At 38.8% G+C, this 7,177-nt stretch overlaps 1 long non-coding RNA gene across 1 annotated transcript; it reads left to right on the top strand.

The window, feature by feature from the left end:
- Positions 1–2,298: 2,298 nt before the first annotated feature.
- On the top strand, positions 2,299–6,523 carry LOC145554638 (uncharacterized). Its single transcript, XR_014090622.1, has 3 exons — positions 2,299–2,437; positions 3,962–4,282; positions 4,364–6,523. It is a non-coding gene; the product is annotated as an uncharacterized LOC145554638 (long non-coding RNA).
- The last annotated feature ends 654 nt before the right edge of the window (positions 6,524–7,177 follow it).

Raw genomic sequence — 7,177 nt, 5'->3', positions numbered from 1 at the left:
TGTGTTGTAGTAGTAAAGCTGGCGCCCCCTGCAGATGAGCCATCATCTATCAACGCAGGGCTTTGACTCATGACCTTGGGACCTTTGCTGCATGTTGCTACCCCTTCTCACTCTCTGCCGGTTTCCTTCTGATGACTGTGAATAATAGCAACCCGTATCACAATCATTTTCAAGAAATAAAATATTTTTTTTCCCCCCACATATTTTCCTGTATGCTCCACACATGGCTTGTGGTCAATCAAGGACGGGACTTTTTCTGTGAATATCTGCAGGTCCTCCAGAGTTCTCATAAAGCGAACTACAGTGACCCAGAGCCTGTTTGTTATTTGCCTATTTTTCTGTGGAATGTAACTCCAAATTATTCATAGAAAATTCAGAGCATCGGTTTTCAAAGTTTGAGAGAAATAATACACAACTGCATTCCCCTTTGACCCTAAACATCATTGCTACTTTATGTGTAAACTTTTTGCTGTTGCTATGCTTGATGTTCCATTCTTACACTCTTACACGTTTCACTGATGTTGTACCTGCTGTCATGTGTAGCACCCAAGGGCGTAGGAACAAGTTTATCATTGGGGGGGGGGGGTCACATATCGGAAACTTGAAAGATCCGTAAATAGCTTGAGCAAAAATGTCAAACAATGGTGTCATCAACATGTTACTCTAATCTGACCCCTTGTAACGAGTAATCTAACGTGTTACTATTTACAATCCAATAATCAGATTACAATTAACCAAATTGAGTATTTGTGATTATTTTTAGAAAACACATATTGTTGCTTTCTTCTTTTTTCTGGGGGAGATGCGTTTCATATGTAACACCAGCGACACAAACGTAAACGATGGAGGGAAAAGAGATGCACATTTTCTAGCTGATGGATGAATTTTTCATTGAGTGATCAAATAACTCTTTCAAAGTAACTATGCCATCCAAGGCAATAAACTAACTACAGTATATATGTGTGTACACCTGTCACAATAACAAATTTTGATTTTTAATAAACAATATTATTGTTGTTTTTAGACCCATTTTTTAAGTAATAAATGTTAATGGGATAATTATAATGCAAGAACACAATCTGAAAGATGAGTAAACTTTAAATTATAATGAACATTTAACACTGCAACTGGAAGGCATTTCAAATATCCAAAACAAATAAACAAAACGACAAATAAAATGAATTTTGAAGTCTTTGTAAATAAAATTGTCCTTCAAAAAAAGGTTTAGCTGAGACCAAAGCACCAACCTGAAAGCTTTTATCATACAGTTTTTTGTAGAAAGAAAGAGAAATAAAAAGAAGTGATAAATCATGCCAATGGAAATGATTGAATTTGTTTTAATTTATCCTGAGCACGGAGCTCCGTTCATTGTGCGCGTGGAAGCGGACACGCAGTGCGGATCACGCGCGCCGCTCCCCCAGGAGGCTCCAATGTAAACCTTAACTATAAACCTTGGGGCTGGTACAGTTTATAATCAGTTAACTCACATTGTGATTAACAGTAGAGTTGCTATCCTGGCTCCCTGGCTGGGCTGGCAGTTTTGGCGGGTCTGAATCGCTGCCAACAAAAAACTCCGCTTCATCTCCAAGACGACGAACAAAATGTGTCCAGTTTTTGGTTTTTCCTTGCTCTCTTTTTTCCTTCCTTCTCACTTTGCCGCTCCACTCCATTTCAAAAGAGCAGAGCAAATTTTATGTTTTATGAACAATTACCATTTTTGTTGCTTAGAGATGAGTATGTTTACTGGTAACCAAGTGCCACGAAGTTTTTATGTTTTTGAACAATAACAATTTTTGTCGCTTATCTGTTGCTAAGAGATGGTTGTGTTTACTGGTAACCAAGTGCCACGAAGTGAACTTCAGATTCTTACTTTTGCGAAATGTGCCAACGGTAAATGTCCTGTATCTAATCAGGTAAGCGTTATTTCGAAAGAGCTTTTGTTTTATAAACTACTTGTTATTAATTTGGTTTTAAGAGATAAGCGGGTTTTTTCTGGTAACGAACTGCCACGAAGTCTAAATCGAGATTTTTACTTTTGTGTTGAATGTGTTAAATACATTTATGAATTACAAAAAAAAAAAAAAAAAAAAACTATTCTGCAAAATTCACCAATTGCACAAATCTTGTTAGTGTAAAATAAGTGGTATTTCAAAAGAGCGGGAGAAACATTATATTTTTTTAATCAATAAGAATTTTTGTTGCTACGCTGTTAATGTGTTGCTTAGAGATGATCGCGTTTTCTGGTAACCAAGGTCCACAAAGTAAACGTCTGAGAGAGAGCAGAAGAAATTCTATGTTTTTTGAACAATAACAATTTTTGTCGCTTATCTGTTGCTAAGAGATGGTTGTGTTTACTGGTAACCACGAGCCACGAAGTGAACTTCAGATTCTTACTTTTGCGAAATGTGCCAACGGTAAATGTCTTGTATCTAATCAGGTAAGCGTCATTTCGAAAGAGCTTTTGTTTTATAAACTACTTGTTATTAATTTGGTTTTAAGAGATAAGCGGGGTTTTTTTTTTTCTGGTAACGAACTGCCACGAAGTCTAAATCGAGATTTTTACTTTTGTGTTGAATGTGTTAAATACATTTATGAATTACAAAAAAAAAAACAACAAAAAAAAAAACAACTATTCTGCAAAATTCACCAACTGCACAATTCTTGTTAGTGTAAAATAAGTGGTATTTTAAAAGAGCGGGAGAAACATTATATTTTTTTATCAATAAGAATTTTTGTTGCTGCACTTTTAATCTGTTGCTTAGAGATGATCGCGTTTTCTGGTAACCAAGGTCCACAAAGTTCCATAAAGTAAACGTCTGAGAGAGAGCAGAAGAAATCCTATGTTTTTTTAACAATAACAATTTTTGTTGTTAATCTGTTGCTAAGAGATGAGTGTGTTTACTGGTAACTAAGTGCCACGAAGTGAACTTCAGATTTGTACTTTTTCAAAAGTAAGTAAAAATCAAAAAGCAGAGCACAAACATTTCTAATGTAACTATTACCCACATTAAAAGTAGGCTTTTTCCTAAAATAAGCTTTTTAGCTATTTTGTTTATTTATTAACCATGTTTAGCACACTGAATGGAGGAAGTCAATGTAAGACAACATGCTAGTTATAGCCCACATGCCACTGGCTGCATTTAGGCTAATATTACCATTATTCGATATTGATATTGCCTAATGTTTTGTGATACCAAGTATAGGCTACAGAACAAAGACAGAAATATTTACAGAAAGAGATGTTTAAGCAGAATCATTGCAAAGGCAGAAATGAGAAAAAAAAACACCATTTATCTTAAACTCCTAGAACTGGCTTTAACTCTTGAGTTAAAGGAATTCTATTAGAAAACAAACACCTGCTTTAAAATCAGACTTGAAATGTTCCTTTCTGTGAGCATCCTATGTATCATCTGATATTGTTCGGACAGGTTCAGATCTGATATCACTTGCCTTGTTAAATTTCCTGTTCCTAAGTTCTCTGACGAGGCCCAGAAATTTGATAACGAGTCAGATTTCTAAGTTTTAAAATGTTATCAGAAAGGTAGAAAGTTTGCAAATTATTTTCCTTACACTTTACAGTTATGCAGCACTTTGTGTTGATCTGAAGTAATCATCTTTGTTGTAAAATATCTTGGAATTTGTGGCTGCAGCATTGCAAATGCTAGAAATAGTTATGGGATGTGAGCACATCATGGTGCTTGTTAGAGAGCCCTAAATATTGTATGTTATTGTATTATTTCCCTCAGTTGCTCAACATATACTGTTACAGAAACTCACAGTTTCAGTGTTGGGGTCACATTGTATTTGGGAAACGTTTGATAGTTGTGCACATAAGAAAAAAATAATGTAGTTTACTGCTAGGTGAAACGCTAGTTAAAATCTAACCTGCTTGGAGATACTCAGACAATGTGTATATTTATTTATTCATATTTATATAAATTTCCTTCTCACCCTTCCGCAGGTGGACTCTTTCATCCACTGAGCTGGGGTCGTCTACCAGAGGCCTGGGAGCTTGAGGGTTCTGCGCAGTATCTTGGCTATGCCTAGAACCTGACATTTCCGGACTGAGATGTCTGATGCTGTTCCTGGGATCTGTTTTAGCCACTGCTCCAGTTTGGGGGTGACTGCCCCGAGGGCCCCGATGACCACAGGCACTACCACAGGTCCCTGCGCTCCACCCTGTAGACGCAGGGTGAATCCTAGCAACCTGCGGCCTCTTTGCCGGGAGCACCGGATGCCACCTGATGGTGTAGACCCGCCGATTTCTGCCAGGATCAGTTTGGTAAATGCCAGGTCGCTGACAAATAAAGCTTTCATCATTAGGGATTTTTTTCCACTTATTGATTGGATGTTTTATTAACAGAATCATGGACAAGTGGTTTGGTGACTCCAGCATTTTTAATGAACTTGTACTGCGGAACTGTGGCTATTTTAATGCTCCAAGGATGTCGGGGTCCGGTGGAGGAATAGTGACTGTTTTTAAAAGCAGTTTTACTTGTAAACAGTTGCCTCTGGCCTCGTTTAGTAGCTTTGAGATCAGCCTATTTGAACTCGGCAGCTCTCACACTGTGCTGTGTGCAGCGGTCTATCGGCCACCGAAGTACAACAAAAACTTTTTAAATGACTTTTCTGATTTCCTGGCTGATATTATGCCATGGTATGACCGAGTTCTCATTGTTGGTGATTTTAATTTTCATGTCTGTCGTCCTACTTCACCTATGGCTCAGTCATTTCTTAATTTTACCAATTCTTTTAATTTTGTGCAGTCTGTGACTGGTGCTACCCATGAGCATGGTCAGTCTTGATCTGGTTTTATCTTATGGTCTACCAGTTTGTAATTTAGTGATTGGTGACTCATTATTTTCAGACCATATGCCTGTTTTATTTGAGATAACGCTGTCCTGTGCTAAAGCTAAAGCATGCACTGCAGCTCGGTTCTATCGTGTTCTTAACCCTTCTACTGCTGGTCAGTTTTCTTCTGTTCTTAATCAATTTATTGGTGTATAAACTGCTTCATAAATAAAGTTGGTATGGGATGGTATGGTACTGCGGTCTTCACCTTCCAGGCCTTTTCCAGTTCCTCTCTGAGGCCCTGGTATTTCTCCAGTTTCTCGTGCTCCTTTTTCCTGATGTTGTAGTCACTTGGTATTGCTACATCCACCACAACGGCTTTCCTCTGTTCTTTATCCACCACCACAATGTCCGGTTGGTTCGTCATTACCATTTTGTCAGTCTGGATCTGGAAGTCCCACAGGATCTTAGCTCGGTTATTCTCCACCACCTTTGGGGGTGATCCCCACTTTGATCTTCCAGTCCATATTCTGCAGATGTTCCTGTACACTATGCCCGCCACTTGGTTATGTCGTTCCATGTACACTTTCCCTGCCAGCATCTTGCACCCTGCTATTATGTGCTGGACTGTCTCAGGGGCCTCCTTGCACAACCTACACCTTGGGTCTTGTCTGGTGTGGTAGATCTGCGCCTCTATTGCTCTGGTGTTTAGGGCCTGTTCCTGTGCAGCCAGGATGAGAGCCTCTGTGCTGTCATTGAGTCCAGCTTTCTCCAGCCATTGGTAGGATTTCCTGATAACAGCCACTTCAGTTATTTGTCGGTGGTTCATCCCATGTAGGGGCTTGTCCTCCCATGAAGGTACCTCCAGCACCTCATCCTCTGTTCCCCATTGTCTGAGACATTTATTGAGCACATCGTCTGTTGAGACCTTGTCCTTGGTGTATTTATGGATCTTGGATGTTTCATCCTGGACAGTGGCTCTCATACTCACTAGTCCTCTGCCTCTTTCCTTGTGGCTAGTCTCAGGGTGCTGAATTTGGGGTGGGACCCTCCATGCATGGTTAGTCGCTTCTGAGTCTTAACATCCGTGGCGTTCATCTCCTCCTTTGGCCAGCTAGTTATTTATTTATTTATGTATTTATTTTTATTTCTAACTGACAGAAAAGACAATCAAGAAAGAAAAAAAAAGAATGAAACAGACTACAGAAATAAGAGATAAAACAAATTATTATGCCCAAGTGACAAGCAAATTTTATATTTTCTGTTTGAAAAGGAGCAGGTAGAAGATGTAATATCTTATAATGTCCTGCCCCTTTAATACTTATCAATTTATAATCAATTAACTGTCAAAACATCAAAACAAGACAACTTGTTTCCATTTTACATGACATTTAAAGATGTCCCATTATTTAAACACTATTTATATCATCAATAGTATTTACAGACTTTAAAACAGTCATCTTATAGAACAAATTTTGCAATGAGCTCATTTTTAATCAGTTTTTTAAGCTGGTTTATATTTCTACTTTTTTTAACTCATCATTCAATCCATTCAATACATTTACTCCACATGCCAATAAACAAAAACTCTGCATGGTTGTTCTAATACATTGTTTTTTAAAATGTCCATCACCTCTTAAATTATAACTTCCCTCTCTGTCACAAAACATTTTCCATATATTGGGTTTAAGTTGCTGATTTCTGACCTTAAACATGAATTGTACAGTTTTAATATTTCAGTATTCTGGGACCTTGATGCTCAGCTTGGGTTCCCCAAGGTTCAGTTTTGGGCCCACTCCTCTTTTTACTGTACATACATACGCCCAATAGGTTTTATTTTAAATAGCTACAGTAAAGGATTCCAAAAAGGTTTTGTTCCCTCAATTTAGAAAACTCAAGAAATCACCTGCCTTATTTACCTTCCTTGTTCCTTGTTTAGGCAGCCAACTAGCTATTCCTGCAGGATCTCTGATTACTGGTAAGGCGTAGCTGTTTATTGCACTGATCTTGTTCTTGCCATTGAGCTGGCTTCTCAGGACTTGCCTTATTCGTTGGAGGTATTTGGCTGTGGCTCCTTTCCTTGTGACCTCATTGAGGTTGCCATTTGCTTGTGGTATTCCCAGGTACTTGTAACTGTCCTCAATGTCTGCTGTTGTTCCTTCTGGGAGTGAGACCCCTTCTGTGTGGACGACCTTCCCTCCATCCGACCACACTTCTCTAGTCCGAATGACATCCCAATGTCAGTGCTGTAGATCCTGGTGGTGTGTATCAGTGAGTCGATGTCTCGCTCGCTCTTGGCGTACAGCTTGATGCCATCCATGTAGAGGAGTGTTAGGGTAACATTAATGGTGGCCCCATGCTTGAGTCGGTATCCGTAGCCAGTCTT

This window comes from Poecilia reticulata, chromosome 13 (genome assembly GCF_904066995.2).
Source record: "Poecilia reticulata chromosome 13, P_reticulata-male-v2, whole genome shotgun sequence".
Taxonomy (NCBI): domain Eukaryota; kingdom Metazoa; phylum Chordata; class Actinopteri; order Cyprinodontiformes; family Poeciliidae; genus Poecilia; species Poecilia reticulata.
The sequence above is the reverse complement of the archived record's forward strand: the minus strand, read 5'-3'. Positions and strand labels throughout refer to the sequence as shown.